The sequence below is a fragment of the Taeniopygia guttata genome, chromosome 3, assembly GCF_048771995.1.
Source record: "Taeniopygia guttata chromosome 3, bTaeGut7.mat, whole genome shotgun sequence".
NCBI lineage: Eukaryota > Metazoa > Chordata > Aves > Passeriformes > Estrildidae > Taeniopygia > Taeniopygia guttata.
The window spans coordinates 92499998-92524988 of record NC_133027.1 but is presented as its reverse complement, the minus strand read 5'-3'; the positions used below and the strand labels follow the sequence as shown (position 1 = coordinate 92524988).

The 24991-nt window shown below is 46.0% G+C and overlaps 1 long non-coding RNA gene across 2 annotated transcripts; it reads left to right on the top strand.

Moving 5' to 3' along the window:
* The first annotated feature begins 64 nt into the window (after positions 1-64).
* LOC140683779 (uncharacterized) lies at positions 65-24973 on the top strand. 2 transcript variants are annotated; one of them, XR_012055247.1, is made up of 3 exons: positions 65-91; positions 8668-8771; positions 24835-24973. It is a non-coding gene; the product is annotated as an uncharacterized lncRNA (long non-coding RNA). The 2 variants fall into 2 exon arrangements; XR_012055248.1 differs by lacking the exon at positions 65-91 and adding an exon at positions 8138-8272.
* The last annotated feature ends 18 nt before the right edge of the window (positions 24974-24991 follow it).

The following is a 24991-nucleotide window of genomic DNA, read 5'->3' as shown; positions in this document are numbered from 1 at the left end:
AACCAATCACAGGGCTACTCCGGCTGATTGACGTGCCAGCCGACCAATGGCGCGCGCGCCCAGGGGGGTGGGCGGGGTTACCTGCTCCAAGGTGTGCCGGGCGGGGTGCGGGGAAGATCTTGAGGGCAGAGCTGGGGGGTCCGGGGAGCGGTGAGGGAGAGCGCGGGGGGCACGGGCGGGATTTGGGCTGCCGGGAGCGCGGCTGGAAGCGACTGGGGCGGCGTGAGGGGAGCGGCCGAGGGGGCGGCCGTGGCCCTGGGGCGGGCGGGGAAGCCTGCAGGAGGAGGCGGCCGCAGCAGCAGGAGCGGCGAGGGGCGGGCAGCCGGGCGGAAGTGTGGGGGTTTTTCTTTTTTTTTTTTCTTCCTCCGAGGGTTTTTCACTACCTACTTTGGTGCGATCTCGGGCGGGCGGTGCTGATTGGCTCGGGCTGCTGCGGCAGAGCCCGGCGCTCCCCGCCGGCAGCCGCGGGTCCCGGATCCCGGCGCTGCTCCGTGCCGGAACAACGAGCAGCTTGTCCTCGCAACAAAGGCGGCCCTGACAAAACGCTGCTGCCGAGGCCGGGGCGCTCCGAGAATTTGCTCTTCCATGTTCATGGCAGGTCTGCTCGCCCTGACGAAAACACTCATTCCTTCATGTTTCCGGCCAGTGAGGCTCGGGCTGCATGTAGGCAGCTGCTGATGGTACAAAATGGATAGAAAGTTAGGTTTTTATCACCGAATCCTGACTAGAGTGGTGTTCCCGCCTTGAGTCAATGAGCAAAAAGCTGCCAGCATCAAAAGCTTATTTGTTGAGTATGTGCCTTCCTGTAAGAAGGAAGCAAAACCAAGGCTCGATGGCGGCATTTTCAGGGCTGGGATATAATCATGAAGCTTCACTATTCACTAAAGGCATGAGCAATGCTTACACACCTTACAGTTCTCATCCATATTGCTGTTCTAGTTAAAGGGGGTTAATTTTTATTTGATTTATCCCTTCTTTGGAGGGTACCCCAGTAGATGGTCCTTGTAGTTTTTAGGTCTGTTCACGTGAGAGAGAAGTTGCTGAAAGATCCCATGCTGAAGATGGGTCCATTGAAAAAGCCGTCCTGTTTCATTAGGCTCTTGTGCTGGGTGACTTACTCCTGCCAGGGGTTCATTTGTTGCAAAAGCTCTTGCATCAGATTTGTAATGAAACTAGCAAAAAGACCTACCAGCACGACTCAGACTTTAATTGGCCTGTGTGGATAGTTCTTCCCTGATACATTTAATCAAGGAATGCTTAAATTTGACCCCAAATCTTGACTTACTTTGGAAATATTAAGAAATAAACAGGGACGTGTTTGGGGTTTGTTTTCCTTTTTGAAACGTAGTTCTAAAACAAGTCAAATAAAGTGCCTGTGTAGTAGGGAGAGCTTCAGTCATGTTAGTAAGTTTCTCTGGACAACTTCTGGTCCTGCCTCTGCTGTGATTGTGGCTTGGAGAGGAAATCAATGCAGTGGTGGTCAGCGCCATGTGGCAGTGCCACAGCAGACCTCCATCTCTGGTGGTGTGTAGCAGAAACCTGGGACAGCTGTACTTTGTAATTGACGTGGGTAATTTGTCTGTTACTGTTCCTGGCTTGCTCTCTGTAGATGGGTTTCACTCTGACTGAGGGGTACAGAAGTGAGACATCCTGGGGAAGAGGGGAGGAGATGATACGAGGCCATGAGAACAGCGCTGGGGCTATTTCATGCTGTGTACTTATAAGGGCAAATGAGGTGGAACTGGCCTCTTGGCTCAGTCTGTTCTGAGAGGTGGTTTTGGAAATGTTGCAGTAGATTGAGAAAGTTTCTAACCGGTTAAAGGAAATTCAGCACGGACAACAACTCACTCCTTCACCAGCAGAGTAAGAGAAACCTCTCACTTTTAAGCTGCCTCATGAGAAAGATGTGCCTGCTCTGGAAAGGGCACTCACTCACCACCAACCACAACGGCTTTTTGAAATGTGTAATTCCCCAGAAGACAAAACAGCATAGCCCAGTGAGGATAAACAAGGCGGATGTGGTGCTTTGAGGCAGGATCTGTGCACCAAAATACACAAACAAGCGTGTGGTTATGGTGGTACCAGCCTGCCTTAGCACAGGGCTCCACAGCCCCTGCCCTGCTGTTCCTGCACTGGGAGCTCCAGCCCTGCCCCAGGGCTGCCTGCTGGGGTTAACAGTGTGTATGGCACGCTGGGAACCCCTGCTGCATGCCGATCCTGTGCTGCTGGTTCTGCAGGGGAAGGGAGCCTGCTTCTCCAGCCCTGTGCTGCTCCCTGACCTGACAGCCCTCTCCTCATGTGCCTTTAGCATCACCCTGACCATTTGTAGTGCTGGGGTTCCCTCTGCCTGGACTTGCAGCAGGGTCCTGTCAAAGCTGTTCTAGCTCTTGCCTTGGAGCCTGATCCCAGGGGGAGCTCCCTGGTTTGGGGAGGGCAGGAGGAAATTTTGGTTTTATTTCTGAGTTCCCCTCTCTATCAGTGCCAGCCTTTGGATGGGACAAGGACCAGGCAGAGGTGAGGAAGTTACTGCAACTCTTGACACCAACACCTCTGGCTTAGTGTGTTGCACACCCTGTTGCACCCTCTGCAGTGTGGTGAGTGAGGCTAAAGCCCTCCTGGGGTGAGATCTCTTTGTCCCCAGCCTCTCAGTGCAATATGAGATTGTCACAGTGACAGACAGGAATTGCATTGTGGAGAAGGGTTTTTTTTACTAGCTTTTCTGCTTTTCAACACTGAACCAGCTTTCCCCTTTTTTTTTCTCACAGTGTTAGTGCTATAAATAAGCTAGGCTGGAAGCTGGGGCTGTACATTTGGATGAACCATCATGGAAGGTGAATCCCTCTCCTGCTCTTCAGGCAAATGGTATTTGCAATCAGCCTGAAACTTCCCACACACACACGGCCCCCAAAAAATCCATCCTTTAACCAGGGGAGACTGATAGATTCCAGCAATCCTGTAGCTGGTGGTGACCACTTAAGGCTCCTGTCAGAAACACTGGTGTAAACTGCAGCTGGCAAATGTCTGCCCAATGAAGGATTGCTTCAAAATCCAGCATGGTCAATATAAAAAGTCACCCGTGGTCTGCATCAACAGAAACCTGAGATCAATACATCCACTTTGCTGACTTCGTAGCTTTTGAGATGCTTGCTTACTTTATATGCCTCAGCTATTTGAACTCCCCCTCCCGTCCTCCAAGCTACTGACTCATTTCCTCCTCTAAAACCTTCCTTTTTTAGCCTTTCGCTCTGAAGTATTTGGTGTCTGTTTTGAGCTGCATGCTCCATGCCTTACTTAGGCAAACTCCTACATCAAAGCCCTGCAAGCCATAGTTTTGTACCATGGAAATCGTTTGTTTTCCCTGATAGTTTCAGTCCTGAGGGGCAGCCTTGGCTACTGACTCTGCTCGTCGGCAAATTACTTCTTTGCTGTTGGAAATCGGGGAGGCAGACAATCGGCAAAGCAGCTGGTGAGCTGAGGCTGCCGCTGCTTATGCTAATTGCTGTTGTCTCCCTCTTGGCCCCGCTTCCCCCATCTGCCTGCATCCACCTGCCGTCTTTTCATCCACTTTTGCCCTGATCTCACAGTTGGAGCAGGGATCACAGAGGCTCCTGTTTGGCTGAACAGCCACAGAGCACCCAGACCCTGACTCTGCACTGTCTGATGCACCAAAGGAACAGGCAGTGTCCCCCTGCTGCACGGTGGTGACCCAGAGCTTTGGTCGTGGCTGATGGATGCTGCTGGAACAACACTAGCTGAATGTGCCTGAAATACAGTGCTTCTTTCTCAGGGCTTGTGGAATATTGGCTCTGTGGTCTTGGCGTCGCAAGGATCAGCAAAGATAATTTTAGACAGGAACAGAAAGTCTCTGTAAACCTTACAGTCATAGCTATTTCACTGGCAGAAAAAAAACCCCACGAGGAGCCCATGGCTGTGCATTGCTGAAACATACTGCTTAGCAGGTGCACTGGAGTAAAAAATTAAAGGGAAATCTGGGGACAGGAGAATCTAAGGGTAATTTCCAGAAACTGCTGTGATGCTCCATCCCTTTTCTGAGGAGGTGGTGCAGCAGACGGGATGCAGGAACCAGAGCCTGGAATTTGGTCCAAAGCCCTATCTTAGTCCATGGTGTGTGTCTGGACAAGCTGCTTTTCCCCTTTGCAATAGTTTCCTGTTTTTGAAGTGTTAACTTTGTTCCTGCTTTTTCTGTATTGCAATTTGAGATTTAGTGCAGATCAGAGCTACATGTTGCTTATCAATACTTGCTATTTTTACAGTAATGAAAAGGCTGTTCCTAAATTGCTATAGATGAATGCCAGAACTCATATTCCCTTTAATTTGCTGTCAACTTCCACAATTGCTGCAGGCTGTAGTCCTTCTGACTTCTGCATGGTAAGAACTGCAGGCCATAAGCAACCAGACTAAAATTTGACACTGCTTGCTGTTGTAAAACTGGGTGAATTTTATCAGCCTCATCAGAATTGGTCTGGATTGAGTGGGATGGGAAGTTAGCTCAGTGCTTCATTACTCCCGGTGTGGATATTCTTAGTTCAATCAGAGAGAAAATGGAGAGTTTCTAATCAGGCAGATGCCTGGAAAACAGTTGAGAAAGAATGTAAATAATTATTTATCTGTCTTGTTGTTCACACTATTTATAAATAAGTTCTGCCATCATTCTCTGCATCATTCACTGCACACTAATGGTTGAGATGGTTTTACTTTGGGACCAATAGAATTGGTCTGGACAATACTCTCTATAGAAGAGCAATATATTTGAAATAAATCAGAGTTCTATTCTCAAACCTTCTGAATCAGAGTTCTTTCATACCATCCTGCCTCAACAGCGGCACCCCCGGGGCATTTTCTCCACTAGAAAGACAAAGGAGGAAATAACACAAGAACCCAGCTCAGCAGTGGAACAGCTTCATGTTAATTTAAGTAAGCAAGAATGTCATCAAGCTACTCTCCTACCTGGCTTTTTTTTTTTTTTTTCTTTCCCCTTTGGTTTTGTTGCCACTAAAGTCTGAAATACTTTTCATGGTGAGAATGAAATACATCTTGCTCCAGAATCAGCTTAAGGCTGCCCACTGCTCAGCTCTCGCTTAAATCCTCAAAACAGGCAATGTACAAAACTTACAATGATATGTTTCCCTTGCATACACAGAAATTAAATCTTAAATCCCTGTCAGTCTGAGAAGGGAGGCTCATGTTGAGTACAGCGAGGCCTTGAACCAGTGGGTAGAGCTTTAAGCAACATCTCTGCCTGCATAACCCGAATGCTTTGCAGTGTTCCCTATAATTGTGCTCCAGAGCTTTGAGACAGGGCTGTGTGTGCAGCACCTTTTACAGACGGGGAGGGCTGAGCCCAGAGAGGCTGCATGGCTCCCACAGCCTCCGGCAGGACATTTGTGGCGAGAATGATGAATTCTTCCCTGCCTTTACAGGGTAACACCCGACCCTTCGGGCCGTCTCTGCTCTGTGCACGTAAGAAGATCGTGCTGCTACACTGAATGCGGCATGACTGCAGGGATTTCTTGGAGAATAAGCATTTGTGGCTCATGTGGGCTTTGTTCCAGGTGTGGAGGTGGTTGCTGCTGATGCCATTAGTAATTGCTATCTGCAATGCCATTAATAATTATTTTATTTCCTGAATTAGTAAAGCCCCACTCCTCACACTCTGTAACCCAGACAGAAGGCTGTTGCATCAGTTTAGTTTTCTTATGACAGGGTTTGTGCTCAGCTGCATCACAATAATGAAGCCTTTTGGATGTGTGTTGCTCATGCAGGATGGCCACTTGTTTTCACTTGGGAACTGCAGGCCTGTCTGTGTTTGTCAGGGCTATGGCCACTTACTGAACCTGTCTGGGTTTGGCACTCTGGAATGGGGGGAGCTTGGCTCTTGTTTAAATTGGGAATTCATTTTATGGAGGGCTTCCTTGGGTAAGATTAGACGGGAGGTGAATTAGCCCTACCTTACGTATAGGGCAAGGTGATGTACAGGCATAGACTGGAAAATCCCCACCCCTAATCTGCTTACTGTCTAGCCATAAGAAATCCATGGGGCAATGAAAAAGGAAGCAATGAGACATATTAGTCAGCATGATGGATGCTCATCAACAGCAGCCTTATAGCTGCGGAGGACTTGCTAGAGGGTAGTGAAAAGCCCTTCAAAACTGTCAAAAGATAATTAAGTAGTATTGACTATGGTTTCTGAGGAATGCTCTGAGAATTTAGGGTGGTTACAGGAGGCCCGAGTTGCAGAGGTGGGTCTGGAGAGGTAAGCACTCATTTCCCAATAGCAACCATGGCTGCTGTGACACTGGAGAGAAGCCACAGCACTGGCAATGCCTGGGGAGCACAACTGGGATGGGCTGCAGGACAAATCTGCCCAGAGCCTGGGGCTGGATGGGTCTGAGTGCTATGGGAGGTGGCTGTGCCAGCAGTGATATGGCTGGTGCTGGGGAGAGCAAGCATATCAGTGTTTTTGCCTTCTAATACATCAGGTAGTCTCAAAAAGAGCTTTGCTTTCTGGTGAACCTGAGCCTCGTACATGGATGGATAACACTCCTACCACTACTGCCACTTGGGCCATGCCAGGTGAGGTGGAGGAGTAGGAGGACATTGCAGAGGGACACACTGGGAAAGAAGAGGGTCTTTCTGTGTTTCCTATGAGTGTGCAGTGGATGGGAATCTCTGACAGTTTCCTTTACCTCTCTCCTGTCTGTGTTGTGGGCTTGCAGGATGTGGGCAGATTATGAATGGAGTCAAGAGTGGCTTGATAGCTGTATCTGTGCTCTAGCTGTATTTATAGCTCTGGGTTGACAGCTGGGTCGTGGTGAGCTATATATACCTGCTGTGGCTGGTCTTGTCCAGGGAAGTGGCTGTGGGAAGTCTCCACTGAAAAACAGGGTAGTGTGAGTGGAGCATGCCTTTCCCACCACCCTCTTTAGATCTGTTCTGTGTGCCTGAATCTGTACTGGTGGCCTGTGCTTGGTGTGCCGGCTCTCTTCTGGCACACGGAGTGTAGAAAGGCTGGCTGCTGTGGGGGCATGGACCAGCTGGGTGGACCTGTGTATTCCCAGTCTTCAGCAAGCAGCAGTCTCCTTCTGAGCCCTTGCATTGCCTAAGTGGCACAGCTCACATCTCTGGATGGGTGGCCACCCAACAAGCTGCATGTGGGTGCTGGGAAGGAGCTTGGTTACTTCTGAAGGGAGCCAGGAAGCACAGCTTGCCAGTCATTGGTGTATGGGCTGAATCTGGCCCCTCAGAGCAACTTCTTCCCTGAGCAGGCTACCCTGTCACCCTTCCCTAGTGCTCTGACACTTCTGCTGGATCAAAACCACTTGAATGTAACCAAAACACAACTCCTGGCCAGTGCGTCCCCTGCCAGACTGCCCATCACAGAAGTCTTTCTCCCAGCATATGACGCTTTGCTCTTGCAGTGTTAAAAAAGGTACTCCCGAATGTCTCTCCAGCTCCATGGGCTTACAGGCACATTTCCCCTCCTCTCCCGGATTCTGACTGTCTCAGGCCCAATTCAGCATCAGCCCCGCCACTTCAAGGTGGAAGCGGCCCTGCCGCTGGGAGATGTCCGGCTGGCGAGGCCTGGGCAGAGCGAGGCTGTTCCCTTCCCTTCCCTTCCCTTCCCTTCCCTTCCCTTCCCTTCCCTTCCCTTCCCTTCCCTTCCCTTCCCTTCCCTTCCCTTCCCTTCCCTTCCCTTCCCTTCCCTTCCCTTCCCTTCCCTTCCCTTCCCTTCCCTTCCCTTCCCTTCCCTTCCCTTCCCTTCCCTTCCCTCCCCTTCCCTCCCCTTCCCTTCCCTTCTTCCCTTCCCTTCCCTTCCAGCTTGAGGGCAGCGCCCGCCGGACAGCGCTGGGCGGAGGGAGCGCTGCTGTCCCGGAGCAGCCGCGGGCTGGTGACTGAAGGCACGGCACCATCTGGTGGCTTGAAACAGAGAGCAGTCCTGACTTAGCCAGATGCAAACTAGCAATTTCCAACTATTTTTTGGTCTCCTTTTTGTTTTTCCCTCTTCCGAGGCTTTGGGTCTCTCCGTGGCTTTGCCCACCTGTCTGATGTTCTTGTTTATCCCCAGCTGCTGTGACTATTCCTTACAGAGAGAAAGCTGTCCAGCTCTGAGTCATTCCTGGATCGTGGTGTGGTTTCTCAGTCTGGGAAGAAGCATCAGAGAGCTGCAGAGGGCACTGCCCAAGTGCAGGCTGCTACAGCTTGAGATGTGACAGCTCTGCTCCCATTAGAGCTGTTCTGGGTCGGATCAGAGGTTTGTCTAGCCTGGTGTCCTCTTCCTGGCAGGAGCTACCCGGGGAGGATAGACACAAGCAGTCAGCTGGCAGCAGGAGATCATCTCGATGGTCTGCCAGCCTCCCATGTGCAGGCAGGAACATCCTGAGTTTGGCATTGTGCCTCTATTTTTGATAACCTTCTGTGGATTTGATCCTTTCTGGTTTTGGCTCATAACCACCTGAACCTGTGAAGACTCCTGGAAGTTGCTCCACCTGCTGGAGTGCAGCTGGGCAGGAGACCTCTGCCCTGGGCTGGGAGTATAAAGAGCTGTCCAAGGTTACATGAACATCATTCATCTGCATGCTGGGGCTGCAGGGCACAGCACCAGCCAGAAAGGACTGGTGATATGTCACTGTTGTCTCTCTTTTCCAGGTCCCTTGGAGGCACTAGATATGTCAGGAGTGTCCAGACTATTGGGTCTGCTGGTCTTCAGGCACAGAGCAGTGGTGGCACCCAGCTCAGAACCAGATGTCAAGGTAGGCATTAAAGAGAAAACCCTGTATGTGAGCTGTTTGTGTGAGATGGAGTGGTTTGGTTCCTCCAGATCCCCTGAGACCCAAACTGTTTAAGGGCTGCTGGACACTTGATTGGGACTGTTACCTAAGAAGGCAGTGCTAAAATCAGGTAGGAAAAAATGGAGGCCTCTTGTTTTGAGAAAATCATGTCAATCCAAGCTCTTTTTCACCCAAATTCCATTGGATTTTGTTTGGGTCTTGCTTCTGGTTTGGGGTGTCATGAAACCTGGATGGGTGACAGTAATCTGGTTGCTGTTGATTCTGTCATTAATCAAACACAGGTACCTCCTGGCCTGAGAATGTGTGTCCCAGCACAGCTTGCATGCCTGGGCTGGAGAAAGGGATGCCAGGTTTGTGAGGAGGAGCTGGGAGTTGTGCTGGACTCTGAAACAGGCATCCATGCACTAGACACCATCGTGTTCAGTGTTCAGGTCTGACTGGTCTCAGTGCACTGGGAGGGGGCAGCATAGGACTGTGTTCCTGTTATCCCAAGGGTTCCATGTGAGCAGGGAAAAGCATGGCGCCACTGAAAGTCCCATCTCTGCAAATTCACGTTTTGCCACGAGGGAGCTCCCATTCCTCATACCAGTACTATGGTGAGAAAACAGAGTCCAACATGGCAAAAAAAAAAAAAAAAAAATCCCCCAGTCTCCACCGGATCCCAGCAATTGTGTAAGGGCTGGACTCTGTAGTGCTTGCTCTGGCTTTAAAAAATATTTTTTTAGTGTTTGGATGGGTTTTGCTCTTTCATTGAAGGTTTCTTAGGAATGGGAGAACATTGAGGATGGGAATATTGAAGCTGGCTAATGACAGAAAACACAGTGAGCAGGTGGAAATGTGGTGACAGCAATGCATTTTTCCCTCACTCTGGTGGTTTTGGACAGTCTTGATAGAATAGCAGAGCTGGAGAGGGTCTGCCTGCAGCCATGCCCTTGCTGCTAGTTGACCTACAGAGAAGAACGTGGCACATGTGTTTTGAGAAAGAGTGTTGACACATACAGTAGGTTTAGTTTGGTACTAATTCGAGTTTTTAGTCACCAGTGATATGACTTTTTCTGGTTAATTACAGGGTTGAAGCATTTACTCCCCCAGACTATGTAATTCTGACCTTTTCCATCTATTCTCCTGCCTTCCAATGCCTGGTTTCTTTCCTGCTCTTACCTGGCACTTTCACAAACACATTTTTCAACTTCCCACATCCCTACATTGCTGAGGAGACAAGTCTTTCCCACTTGGAGGAAAAGATAATTGGTATAGTTGAAACATGATCGGTATAATTGAATGATGATTAATTAATTAATAATTGGTGAAAAATTAGTAGTCAGAATACTACAGTCAGTTTGGAAAAATGCTCCCTTTTTGAGGGTTGGTGTGATTGATGTGAGGTTAGCTGTGGCAGAGTAATGTGTTCTCTGCGTTCCTGCTAGTTGTATTAGTATTAGACCACAGCAAGGGACATCCGAGTTTGTAACCAGAAAAATGTTTCCAAGGATGAGGATAGCAAAGCAGTAGACCAAATTACTGGGGCAAGAAATTAATGTCCTTTCTTGGAGGTTCTTAAAAAGCAGCATTAAAAAATGGCGTAATTCCTGTCCCTGTCCTCAGATAGTCTGTCACAGGACATCCTCAGCAAAGGTTTCTGTAGCACACAGACAGAAGGGTGGAAGGACATCTCTAGAGATCTGCCTGGCAATTCTCCTCATCTTAGGCCTAGATTCTTTCCTGTCATGGATCCACAAAGGTTGTGTGCACTGTCTCTTGGAAACTGAGTCACATCATGTCAGGGAAGAGAAAAAAGTCCTTCAAAATCCAAGCAGTTCCCAGGAGAACAATTTTTTCTCCAGGATACCAAAGACACAGCTCTGGCACTTTTCAGTCCAGTGTGGCTTCCTTCTGACTCTGGTTGGAGTTTGCTGTCCAGGGGAGACGGGGGGGAAGTTTCAAGTTAGGGTGAGTTTAGGGGTGTATGTTGGAAGACCAGCATATGCTGGCATGCATCTGTGTGGGAACATCTATGGGCAAAAAAGCCAAAGCTCTTTTAAGTGGAAGGACTTGCTTCATCATTTATTTACATGCTTCAACACTTGCATTTTGATGAGGGCTTAAATATTTTGTGTATTAGCCAGAACAAACACAGCAGAGGGCTCTTCTAAACTGTTGATGAAATCATTGAGAGCGTTTGTGGCTACCTGTGATTTTCTACTTCTTTGAGTTTCCTTTGAGATGTGAACCTAAAATCTGGCACTCATGGGCCCCATGTGACTTTGTGCTGTTCTTGGGAGCACTGCTTCTCTATAAAACAATGTCTTGATCCATACAAGCACAGATGTTTGTTTGTTTGTCTATGGCAGGTGTAGTATCAATGATATGTCCTTGTTGAGCTATCCAAGTAATGCTTTAATGGCAATTCTTTAAAGAAGTTAAAAATAGTCCATTGTAGTACACTGGTTCAGCAAATACTGCAATAAAACTTTTGGAATAGAGACTGAATGACAGAAATAAGTGAGTTATGTGTGGGGGGGAAATGAAAAGCATTTTTTATGGCATGTTGCAGTGGTTACTAAACTTTACAGCTTTCTCAGCAGTCTCAGGATGTTGTATTTTTTTTTTCCTTAAAAGCTGCTGGAAGAAGACATTAAGACATTGCATAAGAATTTCCATTTTCTAATTTAAAAAAAAAATCTCTCATGGTTGCTTAAAAAACATGAAAACATGAGCTGAATATTCCAGATAGGATGTTGAAATCAAAACCAACAGGATGGAAATCTTGGTTCATAGATTTATACTCCAGCCAGCAAACAAACAGCCTTAGATTGGCTTAGAAATTCTGCAGTTTGGAAATGTATCAATGTCTGAATTTTGGGACCTGACTGCAGGCATGAGGGCACATGTGATTTTATAATCAGAGTTTAGTCTCTTTTTTGTTAGACAATACTGACTTTCATAAAAAAGTCAATACTTTTCAAAGTAAATACTTCTGTAAAATAAAAGATTTAAAAAAATATTTCTCTGATGAGAACTTGTCTTTTTCCAAACTTTCCCTAGCATTACTTGAGTCCCTTTTTGTCTCTTTTTTTTTTGTTCCCCAACCAATTTTATTCTGTTCTGAGTTGAGAACTTCATCCTGAAGCTTTTTTGGTTCATTCTTCCATCATTCTGGGCTTCAATGTTTCTGTCTGGAGATTTCCATTTGGTTAGATTTTGATGTTGACCTCAGATTTGGTGTTTTCTTCCACCTCTCACTTTTCTTTGTCACCCTGTTCTTTGCTTTCCAGTTTTGTTTTGAGCAGGTGCTGTACAATTCCACCTTGGGTCATGGGTGATGTTCCACCTGGATGTTGCCTTTTACCAGCTAAGCACGGGATGTTTCCAAGTGTCTCAGTGCAGCCACCCAAAGTCACATTTGAGCTCATCTTCTCATGACTAGGAAAGCTGTTGACCTCTTTTGTTTTCCCAGAGGAGATGACTGAATTTTTGGTGAAAAACATACACAGTGCAGGAATTCAGAGAGGGGGAATTACAGTTCTCCAAGCAGAACAGGCCCTGAAGGTCTGTAGAGGCAAACTTTGTGGCCGCACTCCTGGTGATGCAGTGGAGTGGTGTGAAAGTAGCTGGAGGATGAAAAACATTCTCTTTATCCCCCACTGTGTTTAGACCTGCATCATCCATTGCTTAGGATATACAAAGTATTATCCCTAATGTGATTTTTATTTCCCGGATGTTTTTTGTTACTTTGCTAAGGTAAGATCTGCAGCTTTGGGCAAACATATACAGGACATAGAAATGTCTTAACCAGAGAAAGGCTGACTGGATCTTCTTTATCAGTCCTTGTCTTCAGAGCCTAAGTGTCTGTATCTATCATCTTGTAGTTTATCCTGTAGTAGACCCCTGGCTGTCCAAGGCTTCAAGGTCATACGGATAATTAGCAGTCAAGCACTTGCATTCCATCTAATTCAGGCTTTTCCCAGTATTATTGATCTCATATGGCGCTGTTTGTGCTGGATGCAAGACAAGGGCCAAACCATGCATTAAACCATGTATGTCAGGCTGCCAGAATGTAGGGGCAGGGGTAGATGCACTCCCCTTTTAAACCAACATTCCTTTGAGCCTTACATCAGGTCATGCCTCAAAACACTTACCTGTATTTGCCAGCCTTTTATAAGTGGTGAGCACACACATTTCAGAGGAAAATGTTGGGTGGTATATGGTGACTAGAAGCACTTGAGCACACAAAGAGAGAGAGAGGGAGTTAGAGGTGGCATGGCCAGCTCTGTAGAGATCTGTAGTGCTTGCTGGTCTCCAAAGCAACTCATTAGGTCTTTTCAAAATGCTGATTTCTGAGTTGCTACTTCAGATTCCTAAGTGAGGACTTCTAGAAAGCATGACCATAGAATGAGGCTGGTGGGACTCAAAATTCTTGCTGGAGCAAGTAGAAGGTGGAGGTTTGGAAGAAAAGGAGACTACCTTTGCATGTATACTGAGATGTGTGTGAATTCAATGACTCAAATGGAAGGAGCCCAGTGGGGACACAAGAACAGCAATGAACTTTTGTCCAGGTGGGAATGAAGCTTGGAAAAGAGCAGATGGCTCACTGCCTTTTATGTCTCCTGGTAGCCCTCAATGCACATGTATTTTTGGAGATATACCCCTGAAGCATCCAGAAAAGTCAAAAAGATACTCCCCAGATAAAGGAGGAATGTGGGTTCTGTGTTCCCTAGTTTTCCAATAGGTGTCAAGGACAGATGTGGAATACACTGGCCTTGGCACAGTTGCAGAGAGGACCGTGGCTGTGGGGATTTGCAAGCAATGTGACCTCCCTTGTGACCCCAGATGCCTTTACAGAATTTGGCATCTCCCTGCACTACTTCCCCTTCTGTGTCTGGTTTGTCCTGACTCCTCTGCACTTGTCACTGGGGATGTTGTGTTGCAAAGACACCTCACTGGAGAACATTTCTGTGCTTCCTCACAGCCATGCCCAAGTCAGTGTGTGGCTGGTTGCCATGTTTCCTTATTTGTGTTTACTGCTGCAGAGCCACTGCTTCCTTCTGGCCTTGGCTGACACCACAATCTTCACTGTGGGTTTGTACTCCACATAAATAAAAGGCCTCCCTGGGACTGCCCATGGGGTGGGCTTGCTCAGCCCGAACCTGCCAAGGTGGGGCACTGAATTTGTCTGAGCCACAGGGCTTTCTTATCCTACTGTAAGTGGCCACTTGCCACATCCAGAAGGGTTACCTGACTGCTAGGGAGGCCATGGAGGGAAATAAGGCAATTTCCTGGCCATGCTGTGAATTGTAGGAGAAATACCTAGGATTTTGGGAAAGCAGAATGACAGACTTCCATTCAGTGGGACACCTGGGCAGTGGAGCTTCAAGGACTACTCCCTTGTCATGCAGTCAGAGGACTGAACTGGGAGATTGGCCAGAGTTTTCATGGCTTGGGACAGAGAGGGAAAGGAGGCACTTGCCAGCTTGTGTGGAGTATGTCTACCTGCAAGAAAATATGAGGTGTCTTCAGTGTTTTATAGGACTGGTCTGGCCCTAGAGACCTTGCAGAGAAGCCAGAGTAAAAGGGACAAAATACGTATGGTCTTGAAGGTCTGTGTCATCTTTTTCAGGGTAACTCTTCAGAACACTTTATGCCCCTTTGGAAGTCAGCACTGCTGGTGCTTTTTGATGCCACTTTGCTGGATAATCACTGGCATTGTCTGCTCAATGTATTATACAGCTACAATTTAATTTTTCCCTCTGAAAATTCCTGCTGAGAGAATTGGTGTGCTTAGGCAGGTATTCAGCTGTGTCAGACTTCATGGGACGCCTTCTCTACAAAAAAGGCAAAACCACAATTACAACTAAAACCTCTTATTTGTGTTTAATGGCATATGGTTGGCAGCAAGGATAGCAATGGAAAAGCAGCAAGGTTCTTTTAAAATTGGTATTAATGGGAACAGACACATGGGGAGAGATAGATGAGAACTGCTTCCAGCCTAAAAGCAGCAGCTGCAGAAACAAGGGTTACTTGTTTACCAAGACTGTGGTATAACCAAGAGTTAAGCAATGCATGGGGCTGGGATTGAACCTTTGGGTTCTAGGTCTCAGCCCTGCTAATGATTGCTTGAGAACCTTCTGCAAATAATTTAATTTCTTTCTTTCTGGCCTGGAACTCAGTTGAGAACAACTGTTGGTTTACTTCTACTTGTGGTGTTTTTTTTTTTTTTTTTTTTTTTTTTGGTTTGATTTTGTTTTCAGGCTCTCTAATCTCAGCTGTTTGGTGACTGCATGACTCCTAGAGTGCAGGACCATCTTTCACCATCTAAATCCAAGAGTGTAGGCTTCACAACATAGGATGGCTTGTTGAGGGGACTGGTTGGGCTGTTCTCTTGAGCATGGGTGAGAGGGTTTTGGAGATGTGGCTTTCATATGGGGTCAGGGTCAGAGATTTCTGCAGAGGCCCCTGTCTTCAGTGGGATCTCCCTTCTGCTACAGGCTTCAACTCAGCCCAGCTCTGAGTCCCACAAAGTGACTAAGCTGGTTGGGCCCAGGTAGAGAAGGGAGAAGAGCAAGGGGTCACAGCTGGAGGCATCCCTGGACCCTGCTGGATCCCTGTCTGGAATCAGAAAAGGAGCAAAACAGGGGTAGCTTAGAGGTCTCTCATGATTCTTCGGCTGCTCTCTCAGCCTCCTCTGTCCTGTGGATTCCCAGCAAACCTCAGCTTCTGCTTCATACAAAGGGCTGTGCTTCCCCTAGTACTGCTTCTCTCACAGTGAGAATCCTTGTGCTCTTTCTTCCCCAAATCTCTTGCTTGGGAATGTCCAGTTACACATGCATTGTGTCTCAAGGAGACTGATTCACTGACCACCCACATGATTCCACCTGCCCTTGGCTGATGCTTACTTGGCTACAGAAGCCCCCTTAGAACGGCCACAGTGTTGCTCATGATGAAGCAGATGGGAGTTTCTAGTTGTCTCTTTAAGGACTTGTAGAAGCAGGTGTTGAAGTCCCTGAGTTTCAGGCAGGTGAGGTACCGTATTGATATTTTCTGCATTTTTTTCTGCAATGATCTCTATGATCATAAGAGATCTGCAACCTTCTTTTTCTCTTCTAAAGCAGCCTGCAGGCCAGGATTTCCTATTATATTCCTATTCCTATTATATTTTTAATAATAGGAAAGGTAAGACTCTTTTAGTTTTTCTTGTGATTCTGGAAACTGGGGCTCTAGCAGCTGCCTTCATCTGGCTGAGGCGAGGGTAGTATGGTTTTTCACCTGAATTAGAACACCCCTTAACCTTGTGCAAGGCTGTGTCAACAAAGGAATGAAATACATTCAAACTTTATCCTGTTGAGGTGACCTTGAAATACTGGACCCTTTTACAGCCAAAATCCTTCGAGGTGGTGGGGAAGAGAGCCTGCATTCCTGACCATTATTAAAGTGGACATTGTTAATCACACGTGAGGTTGGATTATGGCATGCATGGAACTAGTCCTTGACGTTGGTCAGTCAGAAGGACATTAAATACACTTTTCAGTTTATTAACAAGGACTCCTGGAAGGGCTCTCCTCCTGTGGCTGAAAGTAAATATGCTGAGGGAAGAAATAAAGAAATACTAATGCGATTAAATGAGAGGTATTATGGTGTATTTTCAATCTCTTTCTCCAGATTCTGGGCCTTGAGTCAAGTTTTCAGCTATTTTGTGTGTTCTTGGACAATAACCTAACTGGCTTTATAAGCCATCAGTTGTACTAGAAGTTCAATTAATGGCCATATTGACAGCTCCTCAAATTCAAAGTTTACTTCTCCAGGAAGGATCACATCTTCTAGAAGAATGTGGAAAGATCCTACAGGACAGTCCTCACCCAGCATGAGCTGACTTCAGTCCCATGAACTCCAAATGATTTCTGGGGTTGTGGCATGTAAACACTGAACTCCTTGTCGGTGTCTGCAGATGCACCGGCCTAGGGGAAGGAAGCAGCTCTTTTAACCACTCTGAGTTTCAACTCATTGTATAGCAGGAACAGCAAGATCCAGGCAGAGAGACAAGCAGCAGAAAGATTTAGCTTTAGTGCACTGCCTTCTTGCCCATTGCTTTAGTTTTTCATCCAAGCATAGTTTTATCCTGGAATTTGAAGGAAAGAGACCAGATGTCCTTGTGAGTAGTTTAGATGAGCATTTTGGGGGAGAATTAAATTTTTAAAGGGTTCAGGAGATATGTCCTCATTGTTGAAAATTAAGGATAGCTAAGGTGTTACTCCTACTTCTGCTGTTTGCATCAAGAAAGCATTACCCCACCTGAGAGAATGGCATTATGTGGCTGCCTTCATGTTTTTGAGCCCAGAACTGAAGTGTTGGGCTTTAAACCCTCCAGGCTTCTTCCTTTGTACCAACTGGGCACAGTGAGGCTTTCACTTTGCTCAGCACAGCAGGACCTGTAGGGGGATAATGCTGCCTGATGCTGAAGTGGCTGTGATGTCCTTCTAATGACTGCCTCAAGGCATGCTCAGCTACTCTCTATTTTCCCAGTGAAGTGCAGCCATGGTAATCAGGCCTTTTTGATGTTGAGTGATTTCCTACGACTTAAAAAACTGATCAGCTGGACTCCTGAAGCTTAATAGCCAGTATCCAAGTGCCCTATGGAATACTTCAGAGTGACACCAAATGATTCAGAGTAACTGGAAAGAAAATGCCAAGAGCCAGTGTGGTTACTTAATTCCACACCCAGCTGCCTAACTTCATTCTGTCCTCTCTGACTTTGGAGGTTCCTGGCACTAGAAGAAAGGAAGGGCTGAATGCATAATATCAGTGCATTATCCAGACTGCCTACCTAATCAGAAAGTAATGCTCAAACAGCTGAGTGGCATTTGGGCTTCTAAAAATCTCACAAGGATACAGCAGCATGCATAATTTTTATTCCCCTTAGTGCTCTCGCTCAGGTAGGATTTTGTTTATTTGATAGGTGTGTCTGTGTGTTTGTTATGTGGATGGTTTTATGAGTTTACTCTTAGTCTACTAAGAAGCCTATTTTGCATAAGTATCTCTGCATATGATGTGTCACTGCTGGGATGGTGCAGTGCACAGCCTTATGGAATTTGTTTCCCCTCAGACATCTCCTAATAATTTGCAGGGTTTTTTTCAGGTTCCAGCCCCTGGGACTCATGTGAACATATGCAAACTTTGATATTCATTATACTACCTTATAATCTGACTGCCAGTTTGACAGAGGAAAACTTGGAAATCTAACCTTAATTTATGATTGATGTATTTTAAAAAGGAGTCATAAGCAGATCAAAAAGGCATTTAGAGTGTATTGAGTTTGAGATATTTCAAAGGTAATCTCCTACCTGTAGGGAGCGTGATTATTTTTCGTGAGCTGAAGTTCGCTATCTCATTACTGAGTGATGACAAAAGCCATTGTTCCTCCTGCAGGCCCTGTTTCTGTGTGAGAGCCGTGCAGAGGTTAGAGCTCTGCAGGCTGTGCTTTCCAGCCCTGCAGGAAGCAGCCAAAGGCTGTTATCTTTAGCCAAATGCAGATATAGCAGGCCTGGAGGAGAGGTACTCAGGTAAAGTGAGAGGGGCTGCCACAGTGGAGATTTTTCTGGGAAGTTCAACCAAACTCTGGAAGTGTGTTCAGTGACTTGCCCTGTGTACATGTTAGGAATTGCAAAGGGAGAGCAGGTGCCAAAGGTTGTGGAGTTTCCCTCACTGGAGATACTCAAGAACAGACTGGACACAGTCCTGTGCCATGTGCTCTGGATGGCCCTGCTTGAGCAGGGACCACATGGACACACTGGTTCCTTCCAAGCTGACCCGTCCTGGGATTCTGAACTGTGGTCCACCAACACCACTGCACTGTGGCTGAGCTGTTAGCAGTGAAACACTTGTTCTGTGTAGCTATTCCTACAGGGGCTGGACACAACTCCCCAGTAAACTCCATTGAAACAAAATCTTCTTTTTCCTTTCCCCGTTGTCATGTTCATCAAAGCCCAGTTATTAGCCAGCAGGGAATCTGAGAAGGAATTTTTATTTTTTTAAAATTCACAATTTTATTTTTTCTCCTTATGTTTACACATTTCAGTTATTCCTGTTCAGATTAATCTAGTGCACTAGGTCTGTTTTGTACAGACATATCTTACATAAGATTGCTGGGAGAATGTTTTGCAAGTCTTTGTGAAGAGCTCCACTCGTAAGTGTTGCCCTCCTACGTGGTATGACCCCTTCTTTGCTATTCCCTCCACCCTCTTTAAGATTACTTTTTAAGGCTTCTGCTGGTGACATTTTACAGCTCTGTGTCATCCACTGTGTTAGGTGCAGTGATCTGCTGTGGCTTTCTGTTTCCTTGCTTGGATGACTGAAACTTTTGAGCTGGAGCGAACTGACAGCAGCTACTGGATACAAAGCAGTTGCCTCACTCACAAATAACCACCAAATAACTCACAAATAAATACTTCTTTGAGTAAAAATACTGCTCTGAAAGTGAGTCTTGTGCACTTAAGCTTGCTGAAACCTGAAGGATTGATAACTATAAATGTGGGCTTCAGCATGGCTTGTAGATTAACTGTATGTTAATTAAATAATGATCATTGATGCAGTAATCTTATTTATGTGTAACAATAAGTACTCTTCTGCAAGGCCCTTTCATGTTTTGGAGTGGGCTGGTCTTTTTGCTGGATGTGTATGCATGGAGCAGCAAGTGAGCCACTGGTGGGGTGAACTTTGAGGTTATTCACAATTTCACTTCCTTCTTGAGGGAAAAATCTTAGTGGCCAAGTACGCCAGTTTGTTTGGTACGGGTGACTGCTTTTGCTTGCGAGCTTCCTTGATGATTCCTCTCTTGCAATTGTTAAACACAGTAGGTATCCTGGCCCCTTCCCATGCTTCAAATCCAACAAGCACAATGTAGAAAAGAGTTTAAATCCTTCCTAATGAGAAGCAGTGAGAAATCCTATTGGCAAGTCAGCCCCTTGAGAACAGGCTGTTTTCAGCACTCAGATGTTTCATAGAAAGTTTTGCTTCCCAATTCCCTGCAATAAAACCTTAACCAGGCAGAGTTTTCTGCTCTGAAATGCAACCACTTCAAAACTTAAAACAGAGGTTGTACCTCTGGTTGTATACAGGGATTGTGAAAATATCCAGGCTATGCACCATTGATTTTGTCTTTCAATAAGAAATCTTTTATTGGAGAGCACAACAGTTGTCTCTTAAAAACAAAACAACAAAACCAAATAAAAAAATCAAACACACCTCCCCAACCTCAGAATGAAAAAAACAAAGCAATTGCTTGTCTGTGCAGTGACGTGCAATCCAAAGCAGTCTGGCATCTGGCTTGGCTCTGCTGGGATCACAGCAGAGGAGCTGACTTGAACCAATGAAAACTTGAGGTCCTGGATGGCCTTTTAATTGTTTGTTCTTGCAAGGATTAGGGATTTGTAGTTTTGCTCTTGACAAAAGGGCTTTATCATAAATAGGTGTGGTTAAAGCGTGATACCATGCTGAGCAAACACTCAAATTTGTGCTATGCACTGAAGCCCTTGGACTTGGATGTAGTGAAGTTACATTACAAGCTGTTGCTGAGGGAGGAGAGAAATTATTTGATTTAAGGAGAGAACAAGAGTGGTGTGACTGTGACCCAGCTCCTGGAGAGCTCAGGGGAACTCTGCATGGACACGGTGCTACTGATTTCCCCTCTGGGCTTCCAGGGATCTGCAAAGCCTCAGAGCTCTACTCTTTGTATCCCAGTCTAGTATCCCAGCAGGCTGCTGGAGGGCCAGTTTCAGCACAGCACACAAACAAACATACATTTCATTTAAGGCTTCTTCTTAGTCAAGTGAAGTCACTGGTATGCCTCAGAAGCTAAGCTTAAACACGCACTTTGTGCTTTGGGTTGGATTGGAGACCAAGGACACAGCTCATTTTCTTATCAGCTCTGGGAAACAATTCCTGGGGAACTAAAAACATTTAATAAGAACTGATGAACACAAATCTTACACATCAAAGCTATTTCTCATGCAGGCTGAGGCAAATACTTAAGATGAAGAATACAGGGGAAAAGAGAATGGCCAAATTATTCTTAGTAAATAGAAGCTAATATAGCCATCAAAGGCACCAGATTGCAGAAAATCTCTGATGATATTTTTGAATATATGGTATTGCTGTGCCGCTATTTATATTTCTCAGAGTAAAAAAAGGATTCTGCTGCAGAGGGATTTTTTGCTAAAATCCCAATTGCACCAGTACTTCACTTAAACCAGCACCCACTTTCAGTACTGTGGGTTCACTGTTTCAGTTGCACAATCTGACCATAACTGATTGCTTGGAGTTATTTGGAATGCAGCTTTTCCTGCTGCCAATTACTTTGTTTACTGCTTGTGTGTAAACAACAATGCCTGCCCTCATGGGCATAAGGACAGATTAACTGCAGTAATTACTAAACAGATGTCTGCAAGTGAATACCAATTTCTTGGAGGCAGATTATCTTCTGCACTGGCATAAGGGAAAGGGATTCAAAGCAGGTGCTGCTTTCATCCCACAAGTGATGCGAGCAGCTTGGGACTCAGCAGAGAGCTGTGTAGGTCCCACGCCTCTGCAGGGTGATAATCATTGACCTACTTGAGATCAGTGCTGAGAGATGTTTGGTACTTAATTCCTGAAAGTTACCACCAGTGAGTGAATAGCCCTCTAGTGCTATGTGCACTTCTTTTCTGTTACTTGGTTTTTCTGTTCCCAAGAAATCTAAGGTTGTGCTTTCAAGAGGGTTCAACACCCAGACTGAGAGCCTGTGTTTCCCAATAGCTCTATTCCCTATTCATACAATACTGAATTGTATGAAAGGTGCACTCAGCACTAAGTACTAAGCTTACTTAGGAGTCATTGAACTTGAGAGGGGGAGTCTTTACTAATCCAGTTGTACTGCCAGCACAGAAGCATGTTTAGAGCAGCCTTTTGGTGCCCTTGAAGTCTCTCCTGGCATATACTGTTTTTCAGCTGGGCAATCACCTTGCAGCCTATCCAGAAAAGCCACTACTGGCTGTTGGCTTGTGGCAAGAGCTTGCCAGTATGTGAAGGCTACTGCATGCCAGAGCAGGGACTGCTGACCACAAGTCTCAAAGGCAGGCAGAGACTCTTTCTCCCACCATCACTGAATAAGCTGGTGTGGGATGGGTTCGTTTCCATAAGCAGAAGACACTCTTTTACTGCAGTGAAATAGTTTTGCCTTTGGTATTGAATCACTCTCAGACCCAACTCATAAACTGCTGACTGTCTTGCTCAAGAGGCCTTTTTTTTTTTTTTTTTGTGAGCCCCTTGGACTCATGTGAACATATGCAAACCCTGCATTTGGTTCTGGCAGCCAGTTTGAGGGACGAAAACTTGGAAATCTAACCTTAATTTATGATTGATGTATTTAAAAAAGGAGTCAAAAAGCAGATTAAAAAGGCATTTAGAGTGTATTGAGTTTGAGATATTTCAAAGGTAATCTCCTACCTGTAGGGAGCGTGATTATTTTTTGTGAGCTGAGGTTCGCTGTCTCATTACTGAGTGATGACAAAAGCCGTTGTTCCTCCTGCAGGCCCCGTTTCTGTGTGAGAGCCGTGCAGAGATTAGAGCTCTGCAGGCTGTGCTTTCCAGCCCTGCAGGAAGCAGCCAAAGGCTGTTATCTTTAGCCAAATGCAGATATAGCAGGCCTGGAGGAGAGGTACTCAGATAAAGTGAGAGGGGCTGCCACAGTGGAGATTTTTCTGGGAAGTTCAACCAAACTCTGGAAGTGTGTTCAGTGACTTGCCCTGTGTACATGTTAGGAATTGCAAAGTGGAGAAATTGCCACATTTAAAGATACTCTTTCCATTAAGAACAGAAACCCCCAAGTTTATTTTTGTGCCATGAAAACTACCCTGGGGACATGGACCACAGCAACTCTACCCATTGATGTTGCCATCCAACTTCCCTCTGCCATTTCTGTTTTCCATGTCTTTATAGACTCAATCCTACAAATCTTTCCAATGGATTCAATAGGGCATTTTATCTTTCAATCCCACAGACACAGAGCTGTCCGTATAATTCTCCAGCTGGACAGTGGCCTGGCTGACTGTACTTCACGGGAACTCTGTGCCCATACAGAAGCTTTGGCTGGAGGCGACAGTACATTTATTTGAAGGATTTTCTGCACATATGTACATATTGTAATGGTTAGAGTTGTAAAAGTGAAATTTTCATGTTTCACAACTGTATTTTTGAATAGTAAAAGAGAGATGAGGGACATCAAGAGAAAGGGCAAGTGATGTAGCAGTTATATGGCAAAATTAGTAAACCTGGTACCATAAAAAGCTCACCAGTCCTGAGTGAAATTGAAACATAGACAAAAAGGCAGATGAAAATATGTTGGATATTGCTCAGATATCAACCACAAAAGAAGATGCTAAACCACTGTTTTTCTAGTTATACTGACGGCACACAGTATTACAGACTTTGCACTGTTATCATGAGTCTTCTGCTGCTTAGTAAGTTCTTTAATTACCAGCTTCTTTGTTTATCTGGTTATTCATGAATTTCTGTTTTATATTTTTTAAAAAGCACCTCTGATAGAGCAAGATTGTTGCACCCTGCAGAAACAAGCTGACAAAATACAGCTTTATTTCATGAACAAGGTGCCCTTTATTCATCAGCTGTAGAACATAATTTTTTTGTCAAGCTTTTTTTTCTCCTCATAATTGCTTTGTTTCACATCCTGATTTCAGGGGGTTTGGACTGGCAATAGTCTACAAATGCAGGTTGTTTCTGTTTGGGTGTCTGCAGGTGATTTTGGTGATATTCATTCTAGGGCTTTGAGCAGCCTGGTCTAGTGGAAGGTATCCCTGTCCATTGCAGGGGGGTTGGAGTAAAATGATCTTCGAGGTCCCTTCTAGCCAAGTCATTCTATGACTATTTCTCTCGCTATAAGAATGACCCCAATTCCTGTCAGTGTTGATAGCTCAGCTTGTTGCCAGCTGCAGGGATTTTTCCATGCTGGATATTTCTGGCATGCAGGCAGCCTTTCCAGTCAGCAGATAAGCCCTTTCCACTATAAGGCAAGCTGTGGATATCCAGGTGCAAAACCTCCTCCTCTCTCAGCCTAACAATTCCATGAGGCATTAAATCTCACTGAAGCTGGCTCCCTCAAGCTATAAGTCCTGTCTTCCCAAACTTAGGATTTCTGATGGGACGAAAGAGATGTCCTAGGGTGATGTTATGGTGCTTGTATCCCCAACAGTGTGTTCTGTTTATGTCTGATATTATGTTCTGTGCTTTCAGAACTGACTGAAAGTGAAGGTTTGTTTTGTTTTGTTATCAGCCGGTTCACCTCCCCGCAAGGTCTGTTGTGTAGAACAGGTAATGCTGTCTGGCTTGCTTTGCTTTGCTTGCTTGCTCTTGCTCCTGCTGTTGCCTTTGCTTGTTAGTTAGTTTAGCTGAACAGTCCAATTTTTTTCCCTGGACTGTTTTTTTTTTTTTTTCCTTTCCCTTTCCTGAATATCATTCCAAACTGCTCTGGACTGGGACGTGGGAAACTCCGAGAGCCTGCACTTTGTGATCTCCAGCAGCCATCCCCAGCGCCCAGACCCGGGCCTTCATTCCCAAGAGAGGCTTTCTGGATTTGTCATCTCTTCAGAGTGGTGAAAGAGTTTTGTTGTCATCTGGTGTTGTTAATGTCTTGGTGCTGGGGAGTGTTTTGTTTGTTAAATAAACAGTTTTTCTCCCCACTTCCCGCCGAGAAAATTCTTCCCGAACAAGCAGGGGGGGTGTGGGGGTTTGTTTTCTGGGGGCTCCTTCCAGAGGTTTTCTCCCAGATTTGCCCTAACCAGGACAGGAGATAATGTTGGTATTTAGGGAGCAGACGGGAAGCAATCCGTCTGTCTGGGAAGCCGCCTCGGCCCTTCGAAGCGTAGGTGAGGCAACACCAGCGCTGCAGAGGCAGAGGTAGGAAATTACTCAAGGTGTTTTGTGCTGGGAACACAACACCGGTAGCTTAAAATGCTCTGTGGCTTTTATTTTCCTTTCGCAGTAGAGGGAAATAAGCACAAGAATAACCCAGGAAGAGGCAGAGTCTGGGAAAAGCCTCCAGCTTCCCGCACCCGTGCGGAAAGCATCCTCCTCCGCTTTGCAGCCCCGCTCCCGGACCCTGTGCAAGCCCTCGGCCGGGGCCGGGCCGGGGCTCGGCC